The 17480-nt window shown below is 46.1% G+C and overlaps 1 protein-coding gene across 21 annotated transcripts in view; it reads left to right on the top strand.

Annotated features, from left to right (window-relative positions):
• The window catches only part of LOC144136224 (protein turtle homolog B-like), an 873939-nt gene that overhangs the window by 233188 nt on the left and 623271 nt on the right, over positions 1-17480 (top strand). For all 21 annotated transcript variants that reach the window (XM_077668373.1, XM_077668378.1, XM_077668372.1 and 18 more), the window contains one exon: positions 13923-13968. The gene's annotated coding sequence lies outside the window, so the exon portion shown is untranslated. The remainder of the gene's footprint in view (positions 1-13922; positions 13969-17480) is intronic.

Here is a 17480-nt window from a genome sequence, read left to right as displayed (position 1 = left end):
CTTTATCTGCTTCAGTAGCGCTGGAACGTTCAGGCCACTCCGAACCCAAGAGGCTGGGCAACTCGACTAACACGGTTGGCCTCCAAACGATAATGTTGTAGCAGGTGCAGCAATATGAGGTGTCGATTGATATCGTCACAACCGCAATGGTTGTGTTTAGATGCGTGGCCATCTGCGAGCCATCAGAAACCAATCATCAGCATTACTATACAAGTTAAGCCAATCGTAGGACCAACGTCCTACGTAAGCCTTTTCCTGGCCACCCGCGGCCAACCTACCCCAACAGATTTCCTCGTCCCGTCTCCCCACGCGACTATCGAGCTACCCATTCTCTATGACTTCCCTTGTTTGGCTATTTTTATGTCAGCTTAACGTACCAACGCATTTCGTGTCCCGTCCAAGTTCATTTGCTGCTCGTTACTTAAACTGGGATGTAAATAACTCTCGTTTGTTCTCTGAACTACGATGCTCCCTTTCTGTCTGTCAGCGGTACCCCTATCATTACCCTTATATTTTCCTATCCCGGACAGCTTGCCGGGCTGTCCTTAGTTTTGTTTGAGGCCGATCAGTCTTGAGAAAAGTAAAATAGGAGTTCGAAAATGCTTTCAGCGGCATTATTAGCGCTGCGTTGCAGCGGGCTGAGCCCAGAAACACGTGTAGCTTTACAGCCTGTCGTTCATATACTTCGGCGTCTGTGCGTGCTCTTGTGCTCGTCTGTATGACTGTATTTATTTAGCGAAACCCAGGTGAGGACATCCTAGAGCTCATATAAGCGCCGGCTGCTCTTCGCCACCTTGCGCAAATAGAGCGATCACTTGATGCTGACGGAATTTCTTATTCCTCAGCTCGACACCTCGATTCTTTGGCTTGCCTTCTTGCAATTACGATGACTGCATGCCACTCTTGGTGGCAAGAGTGCCCGCCGGTCGCAATGGCGTTAAGAGGTTACGGCAGATAGCCTGACCCGCGCAGGGGCGGTTTGCCTCGGGACGGCAGCTTCCAATCCGGTTCCGAGATCGAGCTCAAAGTTCAGTGGCCCTCGATTTCATCTGGACGGGTTCCTCCGGGCGCATTTTCCGGATGAATTCCCCCAAACATAGAAGCGTGCCTGCCGCAACCCATCTGTTAAATGTGCTATGACAGCGCTCGAGAGTGCGCTGGAAGACTGATTCCTCCGAGACAGGGTAGACTCAGGTGGCGTTCTTCCGAACATTTTCTTTTTGCCTGACAGGAAGAGCGCTGGCTGTTTCCATCGGCTATGCGGCTTGACATAGAATGTCTCTCTGAAATATCAAAGCTTCACATTTCCTGTGTGACACTTGTTTTGCTGTAGCAAAGGGCTTCGTTTTGCTTTTTTTAAGTGGAAACATATACGTTGGCAAGGTAACATATATATGCTGAAAATGACTAGAACTGCCCCGTGTTACCTCTTTTCCACGGATCCGTAAAGGTTACTTTTTCAGCAATCATTGAGAACTCCATATTTTTGATGCCAGATTGTCCTGAAGGTAAAGGGCGTGATGTATCCCGTGATTGTTGCAACCTTGTTTCAGCAATTAAAGGAGTATTTCATGCATGGATTACATAAGTTTACATTACGGAATAAGCCCTAACGTGGGAGAATCTAGAGCTGTAATTAATGCCCCTTATGCAGTTAAATATCGTCATAAACGCATAATAGTGAGACGCAACTTTACTTGCTATTATTTTGCTATGTGCGATGTCTTACAGCCGGGTAGATGACGGTGAGAATTCAAACATTCTCAACAATTATGCATATGGGTGGAGTTTGATCATACCAAAATTCCGGAAGTCGTCATTCTAAGTTTTAAGAAGAGCTGTTGTCGGTCTAGTTGGTGATCGTCTACAGAAGGCATGTTACATTGTTCTAAAACCACAACACAAAAGAGAAGAACACATAGCGTCCTGTGCTACGTGTTCTTCTCTTTTGTGTTGTGGTATTAGCGCAATATAACATGCTTCAGTACTCATTATAAGTATTTACCGCACCACGTAGAAGTCAACTTCAACATTTATCCTGTCCCTCGTTGGTACCTTTTTGTTCTTTTTGTTTATATCAACTGCGACAAGTATCAATTAAAGTAGCAAGGTTAGATAGGGAAGGAAGGTACTCTGAGAAGACATTTTTTTTAGAAAACTATTTGTGCTCCGTGTCCCTATACAAATCGAACATCACATGGGTAATTCTTCAATGGAAATGATCGAAAGCCGGAAATATGGCACAGCTTGCCACATTAAGTTCCGCCGGCCGTAGTTTTAACAGGCTTGTTCATATTGACATGGATAATTAAAGAGGATACCCCGATAACATAAATTTTTTTCTGTTTGGTTTGGTGCACTTAGGACTGCACTTAGCATGACTAGACCTAAGGTGCACTCAGCATGACTGAACGCAAATAACGGTACTTAAAGAGGATGCGCGAGCACAAAGGAAGGTACACGCTTTTACCTTCATTTCGTAGTTTAGTTTGTCTTGCGTGCAGATAAATCTCAAAAATGCACAAGAAGAAAGAAAAGGAAATTACCAGCCGTAGTACCCATGGTACCTATATGTAACCACGTGCCAACTAGCGCGCTCCAACACATTGGGTGGGTCAGCAGTACAGCGGTTGAGAGTGACCAGTTACCTGTAGCTAATCCCAGTAGATATCGGTCAATTAAAGTATGATACTTTGACTCAATAAGGAATGATGGCATCAGCACGCAATAGGGCGATTCGCGAACTGACGTAAAAAGGGGACAGCAATTTTCGTGGTTGTTGTAGATATTGAATTACAAATGCGGTCTAGGTTCGTCAGCGTCATCTGGTTGATCTAAAAAACAGCGCAAAGGACGGCACAAAAAAGAGACACAACATGATTAGCGCTCACAATAAACTAACGTTTTCATTTCAAAAGGCGGGAATATATAGGCATTAAAGGCTTGAGAACAAATATGAAAAGACAACCCGCACCGACTAGCCAAAGTGTCTACTCTTGTTCGTCTGGTTGCTTAGGAAAAATGTCAGTGCATCTGAAGCATGTCTTGATGGCAGCTTTATATGCGAGTTGGTAACATTACATGCACTTCATTCAAATAATGCAGTGAGTTCCCAATAGGATTTATCCGAAAGTAACCTGACAAGGGAAGTGAAGGTTATCGGACAGCCTTAAGGGTACCGTGCCCCACAAAAGCCGGCGTGGGCATCGTTGGCCGTAAAAGAAAAATCCCGATAGAAGCAAATAATAAATAAAATTGAGCACCAAGTAAAACAGCGTTGATCTCTATATGTGTGGTAATAGAAACCAGGACCTTCGGATTACAATGCGGGCACACAACCCGTAGGCCACGAATCGTTTTTATCTCCTCTTCGCGGTAAAAAAAACTGGTTACAACAGGCTCACTTGTTCAAGTTAAATAAAGGTGGACCAAGTGAATGCGTCGGGGTCTTTGACTAAGTGAAGTGTCTTAGAGACATGTACTAATATGTGCATGAGTTATGAGTATGCTAATTAAGAATTAGGTAATAGCAGGCGATGCAAACGGGATCCGACAACTCTATCGTGTTCTACTCTGAAATGCGTAGCTTAAGCGTTCCCAAAGTTTTTAGGATGACTGCTACCTGTATGCTTTTTTCACTTCTCAGCTAAACAAAAAGAAGCAGTAAAAGCGTTTGTACAAGCTATCGCTCACGTAAGGCGCCCTCAAATGTAGGCTGAGTAAAAAGGGCCGGCGTGTACTAATAAATGCGGTACGCATGAATATATTCTGTACCCACTGCATGTTTTTTCAATGCGTTTGCTTTCTTTATAGGCACGTGTATATCTCCACAAAATTGATATTATTTTATTTTATTTCAAGTTACTCAAGACCAGAAATAGTCCAAGCAGTAAAGGCATAACATATTTCACCTTTATCCTTCTTTAGTTCAGAGGGCTGGCTGCAGAAAAGAGCGGTTCCTAGGAAAGTTGGTACCTGTAGTGCAACGAGAACGGGCTCCTTGTATTTGCTTTCTCTGGTTTCTGCATCTTTTCTGTTTTATTCCGCCACCACTGCCAAATGACTCGGTCCAGAAGCGCGTTCTTTTCTTCTTTCCACGCCTTATTTGCCGTACAACTACTCGTTTGCCTCGCAGCGATACCCCCCCTTCCCTCCTCCCTTCCCTTCGCCTCTGCCTCCGTGGCCCCGACGCTCGGCTCCTGTTTTCCGAAGTCTGGGCACGTCTCCTGGTAACCGCGTCGGAACGCCGGGAATGCTGCCATCGCCGTCGTCAACCTCGCCTCTGTGCCTCGCTTCGCATGGCGACGGCGACTCGATTCGTCTCTCAGCGTTTCAAGCGCTTATCTTGTGCCTTCCTGCTTCCGTTCCGCGGCTTGTTTGTTTTCATCTTTTTACCTACTTCCACAACTCTCGTTTTTCTCGACTGTGAATTCGCGCCATCATTTGTCTTTGTAGTGTACGCGTTCTCCTCCTGGCTGGCTTCTGCTTCTCGTTCTCCCGAAATCCCAGAATCGCCGAGAATGTCATTCGTCCCGTTATCTCAGGACGAGCTTGTTTTTCGGACGCCAGCGAGGATTTTCATGCTCGTGTACTCGCATCTATGTGTTCCAGTAGTAGATATGAGCACGGCAAGATAGCCTCGCGCGTTCGACATTGGCCCGGCCGGCCCCTCGTCAGGTTTCTAATCTTCCGCGCGCGTGGCCGCTCACTCGATGCTTCTTTTTGTTTCTTAAGAATGAACTGAACCGAAAGAAAATGCGTGGAGCTGAGCTTTTCCTTTCATTGTAACCTGATTTCTTCTTTCGGCTTCAGCGTCGCTTTTTCCGCAGCCCGCACGCCTAGTTCTTGAATGTGAGGAATCAGCATCCTTCGTGCGAAATAGCCACTTTCAATTTTCTCTGCACACATGGAGACACACACACACACAAGGCGTTCCAGTTAAAGTCTTTCACACAGGCCGGTAGATTGCAAGAAGCGCAAAAGCGCTTGCACGGCCTTCTTCTGTGAAGGTAGGTCCTTTCGATGTTGTAGAATTCTTTTTTCGGATAGCGGTTGTTTTTTTTTGCGTTTTCCTCTGTCATCTTTCTAACCCCTATCCCCCATCCCCAGTGTAGGGTAGCAAACCGGAGACTCACATCTGGTTCCTCAGTGTAGGGTAGCAAACCGGAGACTCACATCTGGTTAACCTCCCTACCTTTCCTTTTCATTCTCTCTCTCTCTCTGTATACTTGCTTCTGTTCTTTTCCCTCCTTGCATCTCAGTTTGCGTTGGCCTGACTGACTTCAGCTTTATCTTTAATGAAGAATGTTTTGCGCATGTGTGCTGCATTATTAACCAATAAAACGCTGGTACCAGCTCGGTCTCGTGTACGAACGGTCGATCTAAAAACGATTGGAGATGTTCCATCTGCAACTGTTTGTCCTCTCCGCTTCACTGTGGCCGCAGCGGGCGAGACAAGAAGAAAAGAAACCCGAATATAATACAAGCCACACTCACGAGTAGTAAGGGAAAAGTTAAAACTGAATGCAATGTTCGCTCTAACAGAAACGCAGTGTACATTATTAAGCAGATGGACTGAGCGAAGGAGAGACGTCAATGTTACTGGAGGATTCCAGATCTCAAAAAAGGGCTAATTCAACAGCGGATGGTGCACGATCAATACTGTTTTTGCAAGTGTGGCAGCATTATATATATCCCAGGAAGATAATACCGCAGAGCGAACTGTAATAGTAAGTTTGAGCTGACCTCGAAGGGTCATTTTAGTAGATGTTGGCGGTATCTCTCATTAACGACAATTCATTTCTTACTGAAATGACTGATAATGCTTTGTGAGCATAATACTGGGTCCAAAGGATTCGTTGCATGATTTTTATCGACCTGCTGTGTGGCAAGTCAGCTGCACTGCTTTGAAGGGCGAGTGTCGTCGAACGGAAAACTCTGCTGTCATGGCTTATGCATCATGCACTCGTAAAGCAACTAAGGAATCGATATTGTTTCTGGCAGCATTCTGGACTAGGCAGTCACTATGACTTCGATGCACACGTGGGTTCTAGTGGATTTACTGCGCGTTTACTTGAGCTTCAATTTAAGTTTCCATTACCTTTCTTCATAGTGCCGAATTTTGGTGCGGCGATTTTTTTAGTTCATAACTCCTATGTACGGAGTTCTTATTTTCTGACTGTTCTTGTACGGAGTTCTTATTTTCTGACTGTTCTTCTCTAAACGTCTGTTACCAAGAGTGTATTGGTTCGACTGCCTCCATTTGGGGCACTAGTTAACCCTAGTCCGATCAGAACAGTGAACATTAAGTAAATGCGGCAGTTCTATCGCTGATATTCAAGGCTATTACTCCATACTGCGAGCGGCAGAAAACCCTTTCCTCTGGACATCCCCTGATCCCCTGTCTCGGCCTACGAAGAAACAGGAGGCTGGCACCCCCGAGGTATCCCTGCTTGAAGCCCTAAATTACAGAGGGCAAGGAGCTACAGGTCTTACAAAGAGCGCATTTTCTTGATGGATGCAGCGCTGTATCCCGCCTGATTGCAGGCCGGTCTTTGGTGCCTCGCGAGACGTTGAAGCGTGCGGCGCCGAGGAGTGGTCAGCGCCATCGGTCGCGGCCAAAGTAGCACTTGCCGGCGCATCGCTCATGCGGGCGCCGCTCGGAAAGCAAGCGCTGCTAACTGGTGAGACCACCGGCCTCTCATAAGGTTGCAGCAGAATATATATATATTCTCGTTACGTGCCAGCAGTTTATTGGCCAAGCGTCAAACCGGTGGAGTTCAACGGGGCTCAGCTGGACGACGCAACTCAAGCTCCGACGGCAGGCCCCGAACGTCGTTGTTCTTATCTCCTACTGCCCGTCGCCTAACTTCATCTTCGGGGCTGGTACATTTTCTCCCTGGATAGCCAAAGCACCCCCCCCCCCCCCCCCCCCCCCATTAGCGAGGTAGTCAGTCGTCTCCACGGGCATGGCATGGCTTCGTACGGGCGACATGAGTGACTTCGGGGACGACCACTGGCGGTAAGACGTGTTATCCGACAGTTTAGATCGCTGACCCGGTCAGTGACAACGTAGAGCCCGGCGTGATGAGCCAACATCTTCTGCGTTAAGCCGCGCTTCCGCAGAGGCCGCGAAATTCAGACTAAGTTTCCAGGAGCGTGGATAACCTGGCAATGGCGGCCGTCGTAGCGAGCTTTGGAGCGTTCTTGCGACGCAACAGTCCGCAAGCGTGCGAGGCGGCGAGCCTTAACGGCTACACAGAGGGTTCGGCCTGTGAACGGTTCGTCATCAACGAAAAAGGGAAATATGGTGTCGAGAGAATAGCGAGGGGAACGCGCGTATAGAAGGAAGAATGGGCTACAGCCAGTCGACTCATGTGACGCAGTGTTGAAGGCGAGCTCAGTAAATGGCAGAATGGTGTCCCAGTTCTTGTGGTCGGATGCGATTTAGATTAAGATCACGTTGGTAAGTGTGCGGTTTGTGCGCTCTGTCAGAGTTTGTTTCAGGCTGATGTGGTGTGGAGTGCCGGAAATGCGATGCGCATAAACGGAGCAGTGCTTCTACCACATATCCCGTAAAGTGGCTATATATATATATATATATATATATATATATATATATATATATATATATATATATATATATATATATGCACATACACGCAGAGATTAGGCAGAAACAGTTTCTAGGGCTAGGTTGGCTATAGATTTGAAAGAATACAGACATGGTGAGGAAACGCACTTTTCTTGACGTTTCGGCCGGGGCCGGCCTTCGTCTGCAGAAGACGTCGTCGGTTCGGCTCCCACCGGCGCCATGTGCTTGTTTTTCTTCTGCTTTTCTAATCGACTATCTTTAAGCGATAAAATATTCGATAATAATCTCCCTTGATCCACGCCACAAATAATAATAATAAAATTCCTTATGCTCGTTGTTTTTTGCGGCTGTTGGCTTCTCTCATATGAATAACGATACCCTCGTTTCCCCTCCCATGTCTTCTTTTATATATATATATATATATATATATATATATATATATATATATATATATATATATATATATATATATATATATATATATATATATATATATATATATATATGCATGCAGTAGAGTGATACACGCGTAAAATCAGTTTACTGACGTTTCCACTGGGGACCAGTTGAAACCTCAGTAAACCCAGTAAACCCTCATGTGTTTCAGTATGTATGTATATAAGTATGTATGTGTATACGAATAAGTGTCACCTGCTTTCAATTATGACACTACACAGCGACTTAAAACACGAGAACGTAGAAGATTGCTAGGCGCCATAACTAAAATGGAATGCAGAGACCATGCAACGTCCATGGAAAAGCGCGCAGACTGGACTGACTGACGACCAACAGTAGTATAGGTATGGGTCTAAAACTCACGTTTAGCTCTTTAGTTGGCAAAGAAAAGAACTTTTAATGCCTACCTTAGAGAGGCGCCTCAGTCTCACCCCCCCCCCCCCCTTTTCTCTTCTCCTGTTTTTTTACTATCAAAATCAAAGCGGTCAGACATGTTCACCTCGGTTTGGAAACAAAAAGCACAAATATAACACGAAAGGTGCGCAGTCTTAAGGGCCGTAGTTCTCTTGAAACATGTTTGCTCTTATATTAGGGGAGCGACCTCGCTTTTGAACAATAGCACTCAGTCGGGCTGTTCAGTAGCGTGTCTGGCAGCTCTTATGCAGTACTTCTATCATTGTGCATCCCGTTGGTTGCTGCTCGCGCCTCTCCTGCTTTGTTTTGAGTGTATTTTCTTCTGTTAAGATGTCTCTGTTGTGCCTGAGAACTGCGGTGCGTTCTTATTTTCTTGCCCTCTGATTGACGCGTCTGGCAACAGAGAGACGGGGACGGGGCGCTGTGGCCGCTGCTGAATATCGCACGAGTCAGCGGATTGGACGCACTGACAGTAAAAGGGGAAGAACGCGCGGGAATGCAAACGCAGAAAAGACAAGAAAGAAAACGCACTATGGCATCGAGGAAAGGGCCAGGCGACAAAAGGAATGAATTATTCAGTCCTCCCGAGTTGTCCGGCAGGCGGACACAACGGCCGCTCGGCGTTGGAACTTCACACGGCCGAGTGCGCCCTTCACCACTTCGGCGGTGATTGGTCCTCGGCGTTCAAGAGTTTTCAGTGGCCGTTCGCGTGTGCAACGCTTTCTGTCGTTTTGGCTGCACCGGCTTGTGCGGGAGGAACTGCCTGCCCACCCGTCCGAATGCCACTCGAAGGGCGCCGCGTACACTGCCCCAGTCAACTCGCTATTCAGCACTACAGTTCGTTCTTTTTTTTCGTTTTCACGAAAGTACGTTGAGCGCGGATAAAATGGACCGTGGCACACACAAAGAAAACACTAGTCAGAGCTGCATCACGCATCTCGTTGTCTGTCGCGCTCACAAGAGTCCTCGAAAGAACTCCTTTCGCAAAAGGGAACATGAGCCGCCAAACAAGAGGCACCGGCCGTCACGTCCAATTCGCTTTCGCCTCGAGACCTGGTTCTGCTTGCAGCCGCTCGGCCAGCTCCTGAGGTCCAGCTTCAGGCATAGCGACAGCGCCTGATCTCCTATGGCCGGAAGCGAAAAGAAAAATTTCCCCTGATGTCTCAAAGTTCCACGCGAAGAGAAGTAACGACTCATGAAATTGTGCTGTCCCTATAGAAGTTGATTTCTGGTGCTGGAAACGGGCGCACACGCAAGGTCAGCTTAGAAGCATAGCTCTCCCTTCTACACACGAGACTTGCGTTAAGTGGGCCATTGACAGCTTCTATGTCGCTTTGTTGTGTACACTCCAGCACTTCCTTCAAGGCCACAGAGATCATCTTTGAGCTGTGCTACGCATTATACTGCGTCCATTAATCTTTTTTTCAGGCAATATTGAGTATCTAGCATGGGCTTCTGAACTGGAGAGGAGTGTTATTGATAACAGTGGTCTTCGCAGCGTGTCTGTCTGCCTAACTATGTCAACAAAGAGTTCACCGTATTAGGATTAATGTGCCTGCTCGACTGACGGCTTGTGTCACTTTCAGCCTTAATAAAAATTGTTTCAACAACTACAGTATGACTCAGGGAGCGAAAATGGCACCAATTTCATTGGAGACAAATGCCTGTATTAAGTGCTGTAAGTTTAGCTAAATATCAGAGAAGAAATTAGAGATGAGGCACTCTGTTTAAACTCTTGGAGTGTAAAATCATCATTAGTAGTAGCTTCGCGCAGTCCGTGCTAAGGAGAGCGGCAGGAAATACACTGTAAAGTACCGCCAGTTTGTCCGTAATATGATAAACATTCCATGTTCGGCTCCGCAGTTGTGAAGCAGCGTCCATTCATTACGATTGAGCACGACAAAAAAGAAAAAAGACGTTGTGAGCCGCGCCATATTTAACTTTATGGCAGCTGCGCCTCTTCGTTTTTGATACCACGTGCTGTATTTTTTGGAAACGTTTCAAAGGAGTCCTCATATGACAAGAGAAAAGGTGTCATAAGAACCAGCAATTCTGTTTCAGCAGTTTACATGTCGTTCATATCGTCGCGGTTTTTGCTCTCAAATACGACTAGGGGAAAGTAACATGCTCCTACCGACGGGGTGTGACGAACTAACGCCCACGGACTGTGTCCGCCCAGGCTCCCTATGTGTTTTGTAGCATGTCAAAACACATCCTGTGTTCTTGAAAATATGTCAGAGATACCCTGTACGTCTGTGAGAGGAACTGTGAGAAAGTGAATAAAAACAGAACAAACTTGGATCTCACATGGTTGGCGAAAATGTCCGGAAAGAAAACAGTTCAAGCATTTGTGTGCACGACATTGTGTACGTCCAGGAACACACGCTGCGAATGGGGTTTTGCTATATCTGAACGACTAGAGAATGCGCACGCTTTGGCTGAGGATTTATCGACCGGCGTACCAGGCTTTGAAACGCCTGTTGAATGCCAACGATAACTAATGTGAAGAAAACAGATTTTCGAAAATTCACTTAATGACCATAAACCGCTGCTGCGTTTAGTCCAAAGCAGCTGAAAATTTATTTAGTAGAAATTAAATTTGTGTCTTAACTCTGTTGCGACTTCATTTGTTCTTCAAGCATTCTCCAAACTCCTGTTATATTTCTAAAATTTTCTATTTATTTTATTACTGGTAAACCCTTTATGCGCATTACTGTGTTCTGTGATACTGATATAAGTCTTGTTTAAAACTTCCGTGTCTGCCTCAGTGTTCTACATGAAATCTGTTATGCGTTGTATATTCTGCTGCTGCCACGTAAAGGTTGTCTGGGCGTTCGTGAGGCTGTTCGTACAGCTTTTAGCTCAGGTGATCGTCCAGATTCACGTAAATGTAGTTTGATTTCATTTCATTGATTTTTACAGCGGACAACTTAACGCCTGGATTTATGCTCGTATGATGTCCAATCTCGCGGTTATTTGACGTCACGAAAGTTCACGTAATGTGTACAGCATCGCGATTGGGCATACGCCATTTTATAGAGTTAGCGAAATTGCGCCAGTGAAAATGACAGTTTTTGTGACCGCGTAATGTCTCACTCGTAGTTCCGCGTTTGCAAGCAGCCGTATGTTTCAATATAATGGTCTGGTTGTCACCACTTTAACCTTATGTTTTCAGAAGATCCAGTGAGCGGTCCACTGGCCGGTAAAAAGCGAGCTTGTTTATTTTCGCGTGGCCCAGCCGTCTATTTTAACGCTTAGCTTCTCCTGTTAGGAATAAAAAATTGTAGGCACCTTTCGTCGCAATTTGCTTTAAAACCACTCAGCTTAGAAACATAAGCATCAAATCAACACAAAAATGAATTTCTTGACGCAAAGCATGTTCTCTGACAGCGCTGAAAGTTGTGTGGAACATGGTAACGTTCATTTGTCGGGAGCTGCGCCTATGACGCAGCTCAGAACTAGTAGCATAGCATGCTATTCTGTCGAGAAAAATTAATGCCTTTAAAGTTTCACAACCTGCTCCACACAGTCAATGTTATTCGCTTCACCGTCATATATGTGTGAATGACATAAAGGTTCGTCTTTGAACTTAAAAAAAAGAGCCATTCTTACGTGTTTTACAGGAAAAGATCGATTGACACATGTATTGGCTGAAAAGCCAAGGCACAATTGTTTCCGGTTATGTCGTTACAGTAAATTTACTTGATATCCGCTTGTCCGAAAGACATAGCATATCCTGCTGAAGGGAGGCACCGCAAGCCAACGAAGTGGGTCCACATTGTGGAGGCTGTTGGGGAGTGAAGAGGGAAATATATTACGAGGGGGGGAAGGGGAATCGGCGGCCTGTACGAAAGAGGCAGCGTGCCTTCCCTCGTAGCAATTTACTTCACATATCTGGTTCCATCGGGCTCGGGCCCTTTCCGTAACTTATGGCTTTCATCCAAGCCCATCAGCCGCTGTCATCGAAATTCGATCTGTTGATCCACGGAGTCCCTTTGGCGCCATTTGCGGCTCGGCCGTTGCCTCAATTACGGGACGGCAGGCGGGAAGAAATGAGCTTCTTTCTCCGAACCCGCTTCTCTGAGAATTATAGCCAGCAATGGGTCGTCGCAACTCTTAGAGAAGATATACTAATCGCACCCCTCATTTCGTCTTTCTTCGATAAGAAGTTCAAACACTCAATCGAAGCTTTTTCTTTTCGACGACGTTTCCTTCTTTGGCCTGGAACGCGGCTTTGAACTTAGTTTCATAGGCTCCTGCGATGTAGTGCTGTGAAGGAGTAGAATCGGAAAATGCAGTTGGGAAGATTGAAACTCCATGACTAAGTACGGCAAGGTAGCAAAATCAGTCTAAATATGCGTGACAAACTCGTCCTGTGTGGTTTTTTAACTCAGTACCTTTTTTATATGCGTCCATGTCAAGTGTAGTCACGCGTTAGGCTCGCGGAGAAAAGTACTACATCGACGCTTAAGCTACTTCTTCAGGGTGTGATGCGATTGAGATCATGGGTCCCTTCAGCGGCCGGGGGTCCTCTTTGGATGTCACTTTTCAGAAACAGACACTGTTCTCTATTTTACCCTCTTTTTATCTTTTTAATTTATTGCTTTTTAAACGTTACCTCGAGCCACACACGACATTCCTTCAACTAAGACGAATGAATGTTCATCAATAGTCGAGCGTAGCGTCCCCGGCTCACGGCCCAAGAGGCAGCGGTTCGTGTCCCGGATCGACCATTTTTCTTTTCAGTGCAATTACTTTTATTTCCTCGCAGGCACTACGTATTGGTGTTGAAATGACGTCGCAACCCTGCACACCCATGAGTCATTGTGTAGTGACGTCGTCACTCTTGCACTGTGTGATCATTGTGGGGTGTTTGTATTACCCAAGCAAGTTCCTGTTGTTGTTACGTCACGACCCTCTCAACCAATTCCGATTTTCTCGACGCGCGGACGCCAACTATACGGCAGTTTTACTGCTGAACCGTACCCTAGCTGTGTCGGGTTAATATCAAGCGTTTTGCCCCTTCTCACTGTCAGACTCGGGATTGATTCCCTGCTGAGGCAGCCGCTTTGGGTGACGACGATATGCAAGAAATACCGTGTGCTCTGTGACCCCAATACAGGCTGAAGATAACCAGGTGGTTGAAATTAATCCTGAGCCCTCAACTACGGAGTTTATCATAGCCCATTTCTAGCTTTTGAACAGTAAACCTTACGTAGCATACCAACCTGCTTATTGCGATTTCAGCATCGCCAGCAAAATAAATTTCATTTTCGTGCCTGCATGTCACGTCCTTCTGCTTTGTGCTTCAAGCAGGTGAACCTCTCTTACTCGGTTCTTAGACCTTTACCCCTTTTGTGTTCCTTGAAAATCAATAGATGTGTGTGGTGCGGCTTTCCTGGGTGCACAAATTCTATTTCACAAAAGCCTAAAACTCTGATTTTGCTTCTCTGTGCAGGTTGATCCAATCGTATTTCAACGGCTGCACTGAAGTCACCGCTCATGTAAGTGCGCCTGAAGATTCCTCACGCGTTGCGTATTGCTTTTAGAAAAAAAATATGAACTTAATATTGAGTGGAATGCAACGCACTTCCGTATGGTTTATAATGAAGTGCCAACACAGACGATTTAGTGCTTACATAATTGCTGCAAGCACTTTTGGCGTCGTCTTTGCCAGTAATGTTTCCCTGCCGGCTCACGAGAGTCGCTGTCGGCCGCTTGGTGCGTTCGCGTGCCTTGTGCGCATGCGTTTTTCACGTCACGTTGTTGAATCAACTTCCCTGCTATAAACATCAAAACGACTCACAGCGTGTTCCGCAGCATTTGCTTTTCGTTCCCATAATCTGTTACGAGTTTGGACGCCATCATATGGCATGATTTCCGCTCCAGCTAGACGATATTTTCTTCTTTTTCCTACGTAAACTTCTTGCTTTGCTAACTGCATGTGCAAATTACAACACTCAAGACTGAAATGTCGGCTTAAGAGTCATGGCTCTCCAGTGCCATCTTTACTAGTAGGTGGGAAATAGCCAGTGTAATAAAAGAAAAACAAACAAAGGTCAGTTAGCAATCGTAAGTAACACACACACACACACACACACGCACACGCACACGCACACGCACACACACGCATACACGCACGCACACGCACGCACGCACGCACACGCACGCACACGCACGCACGCTTTCCCCCTTCGAACTCACATCGTCCTAGTGGTCCAGGCCTCCATGCGGAACATTCTAATTGGCCTGCACGGGAACGCAAGAGATCGTGAAATGTGACGCATTCCACACAAAACAGGCCTACCATGCAACATCATCAAACTGGGCGCATTTTCGAGAGGCTTCGGGTAACATGGGTCAAAAAGATCGTTGACCTGTAAGTGAACTTTTGTTTCTTAGCATGACACCCTACTGCAGCGGAGCCATTTGCTCTATGCAGCGCACCCAATGCAGACGTAACTCTAAAAATAAGAAATAATCAAATAAAGAACAGAGTAGAAACAGAATTGAAAGAGAACAGAAAACGCGCTCGGCTGTTTGGGCTGGTGTCCTTCCTCTGATCGTTGAAAACGGATGACAGGGCAATCTTCCATCTTCCAGTTCGGAAATCCTCGCAAGCGGGACTTGTAGAAAGAAATAAATTGCTTCCTTCTCGATATCATGGTATGCTGTCAAATGGCGGTGCAATGCGTGCACCTTGTCACATTAAATCTCTGGGTGCTTTGTCTCCAGTGGAGCACACCCCGGTTATATTGAAAAGAAAAGAGATAATTCAGATTTATTGTTCCAACAAACCTTTCGTCATACGACAAAGAACTGGGAGAGGATATCGCTTGCTTTCTTTGTTTCAACGATTTGCCCTTGTTTCTTGGAACAGACAGAGAGAGGCAGTGATCTCCTGTTTTACTCAAGAGGGTGTCTCCACAAATGGCGGATCGCCCTTCTCAAGTTCTGGTTATCATGCTGTTATCTACGGTTGTAAACGGATAGTATCATAATGATGATACCGAAAAAGGCTGAGTATGAAAAGGAGGCTGAGGTGCTTGTTCGTGCCTCTTGTATCCCTGGAGAAAAAATAGGCGAGACAGTAGAATACAAAAATAAAAACAATACGAACAATGATGTAAGCTGAAATCTTGCTTATTTTCGTGAGGAGACTTACTGGTAAGGTGTCTTTCATTAGGCTGAATGGTTCTTGTAACTGAGACAGATAATATGAACTAGTAGTGCTATCTTACTCAAATATATCAGTCGACAGTACAAACGTTATCTGTGAGTTCACCTTACCAAAACATTAAAACAGTTTTGAATATTCATAACTCGTGTTAGCCAATCATGCGCTGAGCTAGCATGACAGGTTGTGTACAGGAATGACGCATACTTGGCCAGAAGTTGCAGGTAGGCCAGTGATAACAGCTAGCATGATGACAATCGAGAGTTCAGTTTCTGACGAATGATCTCTTCGGGCGAACGGCCCTTTGAGCTTCCAAACCGATTGACTGGTTTGAGCTTGAGCATGGAGGGCCTTGGAGTGGTTTCGCCAAAGCGAATTACAAATTGCCGGAAGGAAATGCGCATTTGATGGCAAAAACACCTGAGAGACCAGATATATTGAAACAAATCATGGTTTATAGTTGCCTGCTGTAAAGGGGCAGAAAAGGACCGATGTGGATCAGAGCACAAAAGTGAACCAGTGATATACTAGAAGATATCAAAAGAATATATTAGTATTTTCCGGGAACGTATTGCAGAAGATAGACAGCGGACAGTCCTTTAGGGTATGAGAATGAATTCTAAGGAAAAGGAGATGCGGGGGGGGGGGGGGGGGGGGCAGCAGAAAGTTGGCGAAGGTGAACAAAGGAATGGAAATTTAAAGGAATACAGGTATACTAGCCGCGGCTGAGGAAGGACAAAGCCATTTAAAAATCAGTGGGACAGGCTTTGATCATTCAATGGACGTAACCTGGCTCATGATAGTGATGGTGGTAGACTTTCATCCATGCGCAGCTAAGAATGTACGAGGATGCTTTCTTAAGTTTAGTAAAATATTGTCAGAGGGCGCCATGACTCATGTAGTAATATAACCGTAAGCAAGTATCGCTCTTTTCGCTGAGGCCAAATATCAGCGAGAGGCGCTGCGTCCTCCTTGTCCGATATCCCGTTAAACAAAGAATGTCAGCGTTTCCCACGAGAAATCGAAAGAGAGGCGACTACCGTGCCCTTGATAAAAAACATTTATTTTGAAGCGAAAAGCTTCACTACGCCAGCTTTTCAAGCCGTCAGCGGAGCTGAAAGTTTGACCTTGAATATAGCTAGATGTCACGGTGGCCGCAAATTTCACCTTTAATGTAGGTAGAGGTCAAACCATGAGCATAACTGGTGGTAGTCAGGTACGACACATGACGTCAGCTACTGCAGCGACACCAGCGGCTGTTACACCAACTGTCTCCACTTTGACCCTTGACCTTTGACCTTGACCTCCGGTCAAGCGGGAAAGCGTCTGCCGGCATCGCATGCGCAGGTCATGAAAATGGAATCTGTATAAAACGCCGGTGCACTTTGATGCGTTCAGTGGAATGCTAGGTGTGATCGATGAGACGCCTGCCGTGGAGACCGACACACGAACCGCGTCCGTAAGGGAAGGAAAAGGAAATAGTAATAATAATAATTGTTTTGGGGGGAAAGAAAATGGCGCAGTACATGTCTCACATATCGGCGGACACCTGAACCGCACCGTAAGGGAAGGGATAAAGGAGGGAGTGAAAGAAGAAAGGAAGAAAGAGGTGCCGAAGTGGAGGGCTCCGGAATAATTTCGACGACCTGGGGATCTCTAACGTGCACCTACATCGCACAGCACACGGGGGCCCCAGCGCCCCGCCCGAACCCGGGAACCCCGGACCAGCCGCCGAGCGGCCCAACCACCGAGCCACCGCGGCGGGTAATGATTGTAACGTCAAAGCGTGTTTTTAGGCCACGCGAGCTTTTAGGCCACGCGAGTCACCCGCCGCTGTGG

The sequence above is a fragment of the Amblyomma americanum genome, chromosome 6 (genome assembly GCF_052857255.1).
Source record: "Amblyomma americanum isolate KBUSLIRL-KWMA chromosome 6, ASM5285725v1, whole genome shotgun sequence".
Classification (NCBI taxonomy): domain Eukaryota; kingdom Metazoa; phylum Arthropoda; class Arachnida; order Ixodida; family Ixodidae; genus Amblyomma; species Amblyomma americanum.
This window is presented reverse-complemented; position numbering and strand designations above follow the sequence as displayed.